Genomic DNA, 13,446 nt, shown 5'->3' with positions numbered 1-13,446 from the left:
CTTTTACTTAAGCAAAGGATCTGATTAGCATTCCCCCCACCATTGTACCTTTTACTGTGCATGTTCATAATACATATAATATACATAATAGAAATGTCTATTTGCCAACTGTTTATATGTATATTATATGTATATTATATGTATATTATATGTTCATAATACATATAATATACATATAAACAGTTGGCAAATAGACATTTCTATTATGTATATATATATGTATACAGTAAATGGTCCCCAGCTCCTGTATTCTATGCAATTTTGAGTGTATTAGAACCACAGCACCACAACACTTTGTTTCTATAAGAATACTACATTATAGACTAGAATGCCACTGTAAACCCTTAGCATCACTGCTTGTGAATATTTTAATGATTTTTCATTTGTGCATGTTAAGATCAGGCAGAGCACTAATCTACTGTAAATATAAATATCCAATCACTTAATTTATTGTTTTTTTTCTGGATAACTAACATATTTCCTGGTGAATACTGAGGGCTTTGACTCTTTGATTTATGCCTTGCTTGAGAAATAGAACAATGTGCACATAAGTGTTTCAATATGTTGCTACACTTGCACAGGCCTAAAACCATCCTCCTGCAGGCTTCTGCTGCCAGAGGACCGAGGCTGACCTTGAGCATCCATTTAATGTAAAATTGACCTCAACAAATGGGGTTTTAGGAACATTGTTGTAGAGTATTGCTTAAGCACATAGTTTAATTTCTCTTCTTTGTGGAAACAGAGACAAATGTATCGACATTTGACAAGTCTGTGGTCAGGGAGTTTACAATATGATGAAAAAGTCAGATTTTACTTTTATCCCTTTAAAATACTATCCATCCTTCCGTCCGTTGTCTATACTGCTTATGTATGAATAGGGACACAGGGGGGCTGTAGCCAATCCCAGCTGACATTGGGGGAGAGGTTGAGTACATCCTGGGCAGGTCTCCAGTCTGTCACAGGGCTGACATGTAGACAGACAGCCACACATACTCCTATGAGCAATTTAGAGACACCAATCAACCTAAGTGGGAGGAAACTGGAGTACCTGGAGAGAACCCACGCAGGCCCAGGGAGAACATGCAAACTCCACACAGAAAGGCCTTGAGTCAGTCTGGGCTCGAACCTTGCTGTGCCCACGGCTGTTAGGAAATACTGACATAGTTTTGGATTTGGGTTATTGTAAACTGTTGCTATAGCTTGAATATTTTTTTCTTGCTTTTTGTGACAGTTCTCCAATCTTCTGAAATGATTTGACACTTGTAGTTGAGCACTGATTTTTATATGTGAATCCCTCTTGAAAGTGCTGTCCCCACAGAAGTTATTAGAGTTTGTCGGTAGCCCAGTGCTGTGCGTTGAGATTAATCTGATTCAGAGTTAAGGACTACAAACTTGATATGTCAAACAGGCTAATGTTTTCACTGGTTAATTATTTCAAATGGTTGTAAGTGTTGTTAGATTCTACCCACATTCTTAAGACATCCTATCTCCACTAAACATTTCTAATACATAAAGTATCTATCCAATATCTATCTGACTAAAAATACCTAACAGCTGGGATGAGAGAGATAGAGCTCCCGCAGGAGTTCCATCCTCTGAACCCTGAATTAAGGTCTTACAATACATTTTATCTTCTTGGGCTGCTCCGCCCTGGACAGGGGTGCAACCTTCAATAGTTTGTGATCCTATTGGTCATTTGGTGTGAGCCGGAGCTCGCACTTCCATGTTGAAATATGGTAAATCTAGCTATGTATGTGTGTGTGTGTGTGTGTGTGCATATCTCCGGCACCCAGGTCTTGATCTCGAGGTGCACTGATCAAAGGGTGGCCTAGGTTGCAGGCCCCCTGTGTGCGTGATGCTAATTTGTATGTTAAACTGGCCAGGTGGTCATCTCAGTTTGTGGGCCCCCTGGCTCTGCAGGACACCCCAAGACTCCAATGCTAAGTGGGTCGAGGTGTGAGTGCAAAACAGGCCAACATGTCTCTGTTAAAATGTAAATAGGCTGTCCGGTCCGGAACTAAAGGTATAAGAAGTAACTAAAGCTTATAAAGTAACTAGAGCCTATAAGAATCAAATCTTACAGTGTTACAGGTATGTTTTCATGTCCGAACTACCACCAATATTCAAACTGTGTAATAAACAAAATGCTTCTGTTATGGACACAAAATGGAGATGGTGTGAGCTGCTGCCTAAAAGGAAGTGAAAATGTTACACCCAGACCTACTTGTGAATGAATGAGCTTCCTAGTCTGGGTCAGAAGTTATTTATTGCACAGCGCTTATAGCAACGACAAGATGGCATATGACATCACTTTACAGACAGCCTGTTAGTTTTTCAGTGCAGATCTGCACGAGTAATTTAATCTGGCTACAGCAACATGCATAAAACCTATATTTGTAGAGCCTTAATTATTTGCCCTTTACCAACATCATAGTGTATTTATCTTGTTTTTATGTTTTAACATTCATATTGTTTTTTCTCTTCATTTTTATTTGCATTTTGTGTTACCTTGAATTTAAAACCTACTTTTAAAGCTTTTTTTTTTTATCCCTTGAGAGAGTATTTGATCGAAGTCTTGCAGTTCATGTTTGTGCTCTTTAATGTTTCTGGACCCCAGCATCAATCAGCAAACAAACAAGCCTTATTTATACCATACAACCATATAGCTCTTTTTTCTCTAGACCTTTCACACTGAGGCCGTCATACTTATCTCCACACTGGGTTAAGAAGTGAGAAGGAAGTCTCAATATAGTGTGAGAAAGCCACACAACATACTTGCCAAATGTGCTTGCTAACAGAAAGTAAAGGAAGTGGAAGTTGCTGTGCAACACAAACTAGAAATGTGTCACCTTTTGCATTCTTACTCTATTTAATGAAATGGAGCCCATTCATAGAACATTAATTTTAGCAACAAAACTTTTTCACATATTTTATTTCTTCAGGCCTTGGTAATATGGGCTAACACATTAGGTTGTTTTATTTAAATGCTTCTTAGCACCACAAGATGGCCCTATAAGCATGAAAGTGTGTTCGATCTAGGTCTGTGGACAAAATTAAACTGTCAGCGGGGAAAAAATAAGTAAACATGCCTGTAATAGGTGAAGCTCCCTGAGGCGAAACCCCTTTAGTTGATTCAAGCTTGCCTGTACAGGAAGATGTTGTGGCAAGAAGCTGGTGTTTGTGTGCTGCCATCTGATGAGAGCGAGTATACTTTAACACAAAGGTCAGCTGAAATGTTAATGATGTGCACATTTTATTTATGGTGTGTGAATGAAGCTGGCATTGCAGTGCTAGCCAGTTTTTGAACATTTCAAATGAATTTATGACAAAACGCTGCTCCTCGCTTGTCAGATGTCAACAACCCATTGACAAGACACAGCTAATTTATTTGGCTGGTTTGTTTGATGACTCACTACTTAGATGTCATGGCATCTGATTCATCTCTGGTTCCTGCTTGCGGTGGATAATAGTCTTTCCTGCAGGTGAAGGATAGTGTACTCAGAGTAACATAGGAGGTGAACTTAATTAACTTGAAGATTTAATAAAGGCTTATCTATCAGCTGGAATCATTTGAAAGTCAATGGGAGATTCATTTAATACCTGGACGTAACTGAGGAGAAGGTGAACTCAGCTGACAGACTATTACTCTACAGTGACATGGCTCTATTATGTTAATTCAGAGTAATACATCAAATAGAGTGAATTTTGTCATGTTTCTTTCCAATAGAAAATCTACAATTCACAGGTTACTTTGGAATTCCCCACTGTTTGTGACTAGTTTTCACACCCTGGACTTAAGACAGAGCCACCCAAAGCAGTCTGTACACCAGTGGTGCAAAAGTGCATCCAGCTCAGCATTACAGAGCAAGATGCACATTATGTCTCAAATGAATGTGCTGCCATGTCACAGTGAAGAATGTGACAGGGATTGGATGTGAGTGCTGAGTCATTTTGTTGGAAGTGAAGGCAGCCAGCATCATCTCTGACTCAATCATCGGGAGCAGGCCTGGGCGGATATTTCCACCCTCTGGGAGAATGAGACCAACTTCTAGACAGATCAAATACCGGAGCAGACACATCCTGCCTCAAACTGCACATGGTAGTTCACCTCCAGTCTAAAATCTAGTCATAGTCTATTGCAATATTGTGACATTAGAATATTTCCACTCACCCTCTAACAGTTCAGCTTGTATGCTGTCGGTTTTTTTATGTACCTGCTACAAATACAGAATAGATTGCAGCCAAGGCTCAGTAAATTCCTAAAACATTCAGTTTTGCAGATTAATACACATTTACTGCAGCAGGACAGCATATGTGTGATGTAAACTACCGTGTGTGTATTCATGGTAATGAAGAAACTCACCATGCAGGTTTCCATCCAAAAGTAGCACACCTTATAAACAGATGTTTCAAAACTACCAAGCCAACTGGCCAGTTTAGATAACCTGGGCATTCCACACCACAATCAGCCACCTATTGATGATCTTTTAGGTGATTTCTTTATTCATCCAGTATAATAATGTAAATTTGCAATGTTCTATCTCATGCCAAAATTTGCTTGACGTGCTGGTGACCCTAAACGCTTCCCTGGTGTGCCGCAGGCTAATTTTTCACCTCATTAGCCTGCACAGACATGAAATGTGGGACACTTTCAGGACAAAGCAGGTCTATGTATATATCCACATGGGACAGTGCAGTGCAGAGGGAGGCCATGTTAACTGCAGAGATTATACACTACAGTTCTCACCGACATAATGATAATGACTTACAGTATGTGACAGGTGTGTAGAAGTATTTCCGTCTGTGTGTGTTGATATGTGAGTGCATACACATGCGTGGTCTAACCTACAAGTGAGGGCAGGGTTTGACTTTGATTTTTTTAAAAGTGTGAAGATCTGTTTTCTTTCCCCCACCGCTCTCTCTCTCTCTCTCTCTTGCTCTGCTTCCTTTCCTCTCTGTCTTGCACAGAGGAAGCTTTCTACCACTTCTCCTTTTTTCCCCAAGAAAACAGCCAAAGAGTCTCATCAGCATTCAACATGCATCACCAGTTCTCTGCATCCGATCATGTGCACTTACCATACAGAGTGCATGCTGGTGTGTGTGTGTGGATGTGTGACTCTGCGTGTGTGTGTGTGTGTGTGTGTGTGTGTGATGAGGGAGACAGGGAGAGACAGGGAGAGACAGGCAGGGAGAATCCCTTTGTGTTGCCTGTGAACCCTCAAGGTCATGCACAGCCATTCATGAACAGATCCAACACAGGCACCAAGTATGAGGTAGAGATGATATTCCATGGCAGAATGTGGTGTTATAATTATTATTATTATTAGTAGTAGTATGTTTTATTTATTTTTTTTTAACAGTAATTAGGTTAATGACAACAAAGGCATCACCAGTGTGCTCCTGCTTACCAGATGTGTGTTGGATTATTGATCTAAGGGGAAGCTTCACTTCCCCTGTCATCACCAGCTGAGCCTCACAGACTCAGCCTGAGCTCGCCTTGATGATAACTTTCTCGAGTGAATATTCTCACATAACAGGAACACAGGGATGAGATGTGTGAAAGCAGGAGCTTGGCCACAAGCCGATTTCTCAGAGAGATTGCAGTCATGTTTGATACCTAGTTCCCATGGCAACCAGTGACTGTGGTGTACCTGACCTACATGTGCTGTATGTACACAAACATGCACTAACCATCTGTTACTGTTGCTTCGTAAAGCAGCTTGTGGGGACTTTGAGTAGCTGTTGAATGAGTGTACCAGGATACTGTGAGAACAAACAGAGGAGCCAGGAGCTGCTTTCACAATTTTTTTGAGAAGCTGTCAGTGAGTTGTGTCAACAAAGACTGCGCGTCACATCGAGACACGTCGCCATGCTTTGTTTGCAGTAGTCACTGTAACACATCAGGGTATTATTATAAATATGTTGACATATAATTTGTGACAAGATGGCAATACTTGCAGTCTTAAATGTACCACAGTTATCCATCCTTTAGCTACATGATTATCCTAAAGAGGGTCGCCAGTCCCAGCTGACAGTGGGTGAGAGACGGGGTACACCCCGGACATGTCACCAGTCTATCACACAGGCCTGACACATAGAGACAGACAACCACTCACACTCACATTCATATGTACAGGCATATAGAATCACCAGATAACCTGGCCTACATGTTTTTGGACTATGGGAGGAAGCTGAAAACAACTGGTGTGACACTGCAAAGATTCATGGAGCTATGTCCAAAAGAATCTGTAGACCCTCTTTCTTCTTGCTTGACCTCTATCACTTTTCTCTGCATTTTCTAATGTTTCCTAGTTGTTCTCTCTCCCCTTCTCTCTTTCTCTCTCTCTCTCCTGAGTGCACTGTAATCCAAAATAGCTGTTACTTCTCCCCTTCCCACTCCTCTCCTCTCCCACCTCCATGTTTCATCGATTCTGCCTAGACAGGGCAGGGGACAGTCTTCCCCTCCGGGGCATTCTGGGTAATAAATCTAATTCCTGTCTACATGTGGAGGCTCAGGGGAGGGTTCTGGCCCACTTTTTACCCAGACAAATATATCCACAAAATGATGGAAAGTGGGCCAAAAAAGAAGCATGTGTGCACCTGAGTAATGTGTTTGCTGGTAGTTAATTGTGTTGAATTAGGAGCATCAGGTGAACATGGCAATAGAATGACGAGCTGTTTCCTACAGTAACACACCAAGAAAAATGTTAGCTAATGCTGCACACAAGAATGTCAGTCATACATAAAATAAGCACCACTGATAATGTAGAACTTGCCCAACCGTTTTTTCAGAAGTCCTATTACTTTTAGCTATTGTACCATTTCTCCATATTTCAAGTTATGAATTTCACCCCTTGGAGTGCGAGATTCATTTATAATATTCATTGGAACAAGAGTTTTCTTGTTTCTTTTCTTGTTTTTTTGTAACCAAATTTTATTATGGTTATAATTACTATTTGTATTCATTTCCTATCATTTTGATTAAAAAATGTAATTGAATGTTGAAGGCTGAAGTAAATTAGAGTTGTTCACAAGCTTGCAGCATGATTTCCTTACATAACGCTGTTATATTTACCACCAGTGGCAGCACTGCTGTTTTTCACATCTTGTATGTCTCCTAGCTTACTAAAATTACTCATCTCATATATTCATGTCACATATAGTCTATAACATCCTGAATACAGAAGTAGTTGCATAATGCCAAGTGCTATATAAGGAAGGCTAAAGGCCATGCATGATTGACTTTCTTGGAAACATTCTGTTCTCTACACGTCATTGCTTTGTCTTTATCAATAAACAAATTTTTATATTACCTCATACTTCTATCCATTATTAATAAGTGAAAGGTGAGCCCTGGGGAAACAATATGAAATTCTAGGACTGACATCACAACTGTTAGCAGCTGTTGTGCTAAGAACTGGACAACAAAAATAAATCCATGTACCAATCATGTCTTGCTACAATTTTTTGAGAAAACTGGACTGTTTTTGTTACTTACATGACCACATATGGGTCTGTACAAACTGTGTTGCACTGACTGGAAAGTCAGAGGACAGATGAAAGTGTACTTTGGGACTAAAGTAAAAGGATCCTGCCAGATTCAGTAAAGGAAATATGTAGTACACTATGGAGCACCAGCAGTCCAAAACAGGAAAAACATGTAGCATGTTTCTACTGCAAAGTGTAGTGTGTTGTTTCTGTGCACTACATGGAAACCACATTTTGTTTACAGAGGGCAAACTCTCTTAAGGCTGTATGTAACTTAAAGTAGCACTAGCATGAAACTCCAGATCAATCCATTCTGCTCCACCCAGGGCTCCCTCTCCCTGCTCCACTATGCTCCACCACACAGCTCTTCAGATATTTGCCATTATGAAATTACAATAAATGAGAATGCAACATAACTTAATGATCAAGCAGAAATAATTAAAAATCTCTGATTGGTTACAGAGGTTAATCCTGCTCAAAAACATTTAGAAGCTAATATCTCTGCACTGCTGCCAGTGCTGTTCAAAGAGTCTGCGTCACAGGAGGCTTAGACAGCACCTCTCCACATCACTGTGGCTTTGGGCCATAATTGCACATCTTCAGCTTTGCTATCTTTTCTTCCAGGAACTGGTTTCATATCTTGCAAGTTCAAATGGTTTTGTGGTCTTTTGAATCTTTCTGCCTGAAAGTGTCATAATAATTAAAAATGAAATTTACAGTCTGGAGAGCAACCATTTCTGAGGATCATTAATTTTTAATGGTTTTCAAAATGAGAATAAGTGGGTGGGGGGTGGGGTATGTAAGATAATACGTCACACTTTGGCGTCATGCAGATACAAGACCACCATATGACAAAACTGCAATCAAAACTACAGCAGTTTCTTCCATGTTACTTTTAAAAGAAATGCAGGGTACAAATTCTTCCCATGTCTTCATTTTCTGTGCAGTTAATTTCCTCACAGCTGCCCACAGGACACTGTTTGTGCTGGCTCAAAGTCTAAAGACACACCACAGTGCATGCTGACACATTGTGTTTAAGAAGCTGCCACAATTAGCTAGGACAGCCTTCTCTCTCTTCAAAGTGTCTCTTTCCATTATTTCATCTTTTCCTCTAGCCATTTGCAACATGACTGAGCTTTTTTTTATTTACTGCTCATCAGTGATGAATACCCCAGGAGGAAAAAAAACCACCACAAGTGTCTTTGTTGTTAGCCCTTTGTGTTTTTACCCCTGGCTGAAGGCGAGCTGGTTGACTTGGCACCCGGATTAAACACATCAGAATGTTTCGTTTCAATTAGTAGCTTTTCCCCTATGCCTAGTGATGTTGTTTTTCTCAGAGTTGTTACTGTTTTCATCCAGAGAGATTCAGTGGAGGACATGTGTCACCACACTTTAAAGTCTGATCAATAGATATCATTGGCTCGGAGTACATTTCTGCATGCATAAGTAGAGATTCTGTAAAGAAATATGGCTGTACACTATGTGTAGCCACAGTCCTCATGCATAGAAACACATACACTCATATATCTATGCAGTATAGGCAGCAGAAGACACACTATATGATACTTTTTAAAATTCTTTTTTATGTGCAACTTCACTTGATATGAAAAATCCTGTTGGACCCTTTTTACCTCCTGACACAATTATTTTCTGAACATCAAGAGGAAGCTTTTGTTTCAAACCTCTCAGCAATAACATAGCCTGCCACACAGTTCTTCCTTTTAAAAACATTTTTCTATGGGGGTTGTGTCTTCAGTGCTGAAGTAATTATTCACTGATTTATTGTTTACTGATTTATTGAAAGGAACACAGCAGTGTCTTAATACTGTCTGAAAAGCAGCATATAATGAAAACAGGACTCATAATTACCACAGTATCTTTTTAGTTTTTTCAAGGAAACCTGAGGGCTATTTTTCTATGCTCTGTCTTCAGCAAAACTCCTGCCCCTGACTTCACGCTGAAGCCACAAATAAATTGATTGTTAAGTCAAACTCTACTGCTCTGATTATGGGAGTCCTGATTGGTCACCACTCTGGGAATAATGATTTGGAGCCAGAGCGAGGATTGGCTGCTGCCAGCTGTGCTGAAAATGATCACAGTTGAAGTACATTTTTTCCATGCTTGGAGCCTGGGACTCTTCCCAGTCTCCAAGGTCACAGGCTCATAAGAATCACCGTTTACACATCTGCATATTCAATCACTGCTGCCTAATGAGTTGTACAAATTTAATCATGTAGAAGGTTGTTCAGTTTTCCACTAGGTCTTCATTAGAGTCTGATGAGACCTGGGACTCATTTCTCTGCTGTCAAACACATGGGTCTTCTCCATGAAGACAAAATCTAAATTCAAAAACTGATTATCATGTGTATTCTTTGTGGTCTCACTGGTGTGTGCAGTCGCTAATCTCATGAGCACACACAAGCTTGGGATAATTGTGTGCTAGTCACCCTGATCCTTTAACCAAATTTGTTGTTCACTTGATGCTGTGCACCTAATGTGATGGCCATCTTTCTGAATAACATGCCGACTTCATGTGCTTATATCATTGCCTGCAGTAAAAGATGTCTGCATGTAATTTTTTTCCAACATATATTACTGAAAATGAATTCAGCACAGTGGTTTACATTAGTTTGGTGAATTGCTTTCATGCTGTTCATGACTTGTTAAACAAATCCACCATCTCTCAGCCTATTCGCAGATGTCCAGATGCATGGTGGAGGTGTTTATTTATATAAGGGTTTGCTAAAATGGCAAAGTTTTTTTCTCAGTGAGCACACGCTTCCTGTTGCTGTCTGCTTGTTTGCATAAGTGCTTATGTGCTGATGTCTTGACAAAGAGCATGTGTAATACAATATGTTTTGACATTGAATGCCAGTGGCAATAATGATGTGAAGTCTTGTGCCATTTCCCCTTAACTTTTTTAACCAAATTTTATTCTCATCATGGCAAAATTCTTGAACACTAAAACCTTCCACCTCTACAAATCCATCTATTTCTTCGCTGCTTACCCGGACCTGGGTCACAGCAGCAGCTGGGTGATTAGAGCCCTTCAGCATCACTCAGCTTCCAAATGATCTCATGCCACCTGGAACATGTAGTCCCCTGATGGGTCCGTGGTGTCGTCCCTGCTGTTTGCACAATTGCTCTCGCAGGAATATACGCTGATCCATCTTTATCAGGTGCACTATCCAGCTTGCATCCATAGAGAAGCCACGGAATATAGATCAATTAGAAAATTAACATCTTTGCTTTGTAGCTCAGTTATCTCTTTACCGCCATGGTTGCACTGAATAACATCATTAGCGGCAATAGAAAAAGAAATACCATCATCATGTCACCAAACAAGACACCCTCCAGACATGGGCTGCACAATGATATCCTTCTGCTAATCAACACCAACTTGTCAGTGTTTAAACAGTGAGGAGACTAGTAAAGCTATCTGATGACTGCAGCTTAACTTTCAAGTTCTGGTGTTGCAGTACTAATCATGAAGACTCATGAACAAACTGTGTTCTGTCACTTTTTGGTTTAGGCTTATACTATACAGACTTGGCAATACATTGCATTATCCAAGTTGATGACGCTTGTAGAGGAACAAACGCTCATGTCCTACAAATCTAAACAAAGGACCATGTTGCATTGAGTATTAAGCAGGCTGACTGGCTGATCTAGCTCCAGTATCAGGAGGTTGTAACATATATATATGTTGTACTGAAAATCCATACAAATATTAAAGAAACAGTGGAAATCTCCAAAAAACTGGAAGTTCACCTATCCATCCCAGTAAAGCATATCCCAGTTTGCTTCCCCTTGTAAAACTTATTAATAGCTGCATGCTGCTTTTTAATGTTGATGGGGAAGTTAAAGCTATAGCATGTAACTTAAGGTACCTAAGGTGTATCTTAAGGTAGCACTGGCATGAAACTCCAAATCAATCCCCTCTGCTCCACCTAGTGCTCCCTCTCCCTGCTCCACTATCCACCGTGCTCTGCTCAGCTCTTCAGATATGTCTCGTTATGAAATTACAATAAATGAGAATGCAACAAAACTTACTGATCAAGCAGACATAACTGAAAATCTCTGATTGGTCTGAGAGGTCAATCCTGCTTAAAAAACTTTTAGAAGCTAATGTCTCCGCACTGTTCAATGAGTCTCAGTGACAGGAGGCTTCGACAGCACCTCTCCACATTAAGACAAGTCTTGGAGCAGATTTCTACAACTAAAACATGTGGGGAACAGTTACATACTGTAGCTTTAACTGGTGCAAGTTTTGAGCCCATGGAATGATTCCAGACCACGCACATGAATACAAACTCGGACTAGCACATTGTGCCTTTTCAAGGAGTACTTTTTATTTTTTCAGCATGGAGGCTTCAGTGGCAAAGTGATTGGCTTACTAAATGCATGTAATAAATAGCAGCACACATGTGATTCACTAAGCTTTTCAGAGGGAAGCATCTCAAGTGAGATATGATACATTCATGATCAGCTGTTCTGCCTGGATCATTTATATTCACATGGTTCATTGCTTAGCTTCATCAGCTCATCTTCACATGTGGTGTGTCTGTTGCCCCTCAGCGGCTTCACTGGGCAAAGGAATATGGGTCAGACAGGGACAGTGAAGTGGGACTGAAACCCTGAAACACACAGCTGACCTCAGCTTGCAGCTTCAACATGCACTCCTGCACTCAGGGAGGAGGCTGCTCAGTGCATCAGGGAAATCAGTTGTGTAGGAAAGGAGCAGTGTATGTGTGTTGGATAGATGGCTCAGTCTTTAACAGGTATGTGGCTCTATTTTGCAGAGAAACAATACTTGGTATTGCTTGCCCACCTTGTGGATTATCCCTTAATCATCATCTTTGTTTGTCACTTAAGCTGGCAAATTCAATTAAATTCATTCATTTCATTTTTCAAAATCCACACAAGCCCTGTTTCCATATGGACTCCTAAAATGTGCAATCTGTGTTGAACTCATTATCATGTGAATCCACCTCTACAAGCACAGGCTACATGTTTCCAGCACATACAGTATGTCCTGATCATATTTATGGTAGTTTGTCAAAATCTGTGCCTGGATTGAGTCGGCCAAGGACAGATGGCACTTCTTTTCTAAGGCTTTCAATAAAGAGCATGGCATGAAGTGAAAAGACTGATAAAGAATGGAAGAAGGCTGAAAAATGTACAAGACAAAGACCAAACAAATCAGAACATAGTAAAGCTGAAGAGGGAAGCTGTCTCCCTGCAGGGCTGAGTCACAGATCTGAAGAACAGGAGGCCATATTCACTGACACATTCACCTCAGCCAGTCAGTTCATAACCAGGGTTTGCAGGATTTCCAGCTTCTTATTTATATTTCCTGGCAAGTATGGAGAGTAGAGTATTTTTGGTCTTCTTTTAATAACTGCTGGTTTAGATGTGATCCATCTTTAGCAATCCAGGCTGGAGCATCTCTGACGCTGATGATGATGTAAGAACTTCAGTGGGCTATGACTGTGAGGGTGCCATCATTGTTGCATTTTTGCAGAGAAGGGAATGCAGACAAAATATAACACATATAGGTTTTAATTAAATAGCTATGAAAGACTTTTATGAAAATACTTTTAGAGCCCCTCTCATCAGTGGCCTCTCTTCTCTTCAGAGGACAATGAGCTTTTAGGAATGGAAGTGACAGAGAAAGCAGGGAATCTATGGCAAACAAAGAAGAAGAAGCAAGCAAAGAAGAAGAAGAAACCTGGACATGCATTTACAAAAAATATTAAATTCAATAAAAACAGACTTAAATTTGTTTCAGATTTAAGACTGCAGGTATTATTCATTTTGCAAGTGGTACATTTTAATTAAAATACTAATAGTAAATACACTCAACTATTTCTCCGCTTTCCATTTTATTCAATAAAATGCTTTTGTACCTGTTTTAAATGGCATTAGATTAATCTTATAAGCTGTTCTAAATGTTCA

Source organism: Monopterus albus, unplaced genomic scaffold, assembly GCF_001952655.1.
Source record: "Monopterus albus unplaced genomic scaffold, M_albus_1.0 scaffold76.1, whole genome shotgun sequence".
Taxonomy (NCBI): domain Eukaryota; kingdom Metazoa; phylum Chordata; class Actinopteri; order Synbranchiformes; family Synbranchidae; genus Monopterus; species Monopterus albus.
This window is presented reverse-complemented; position numbering follows the sequence as displayed.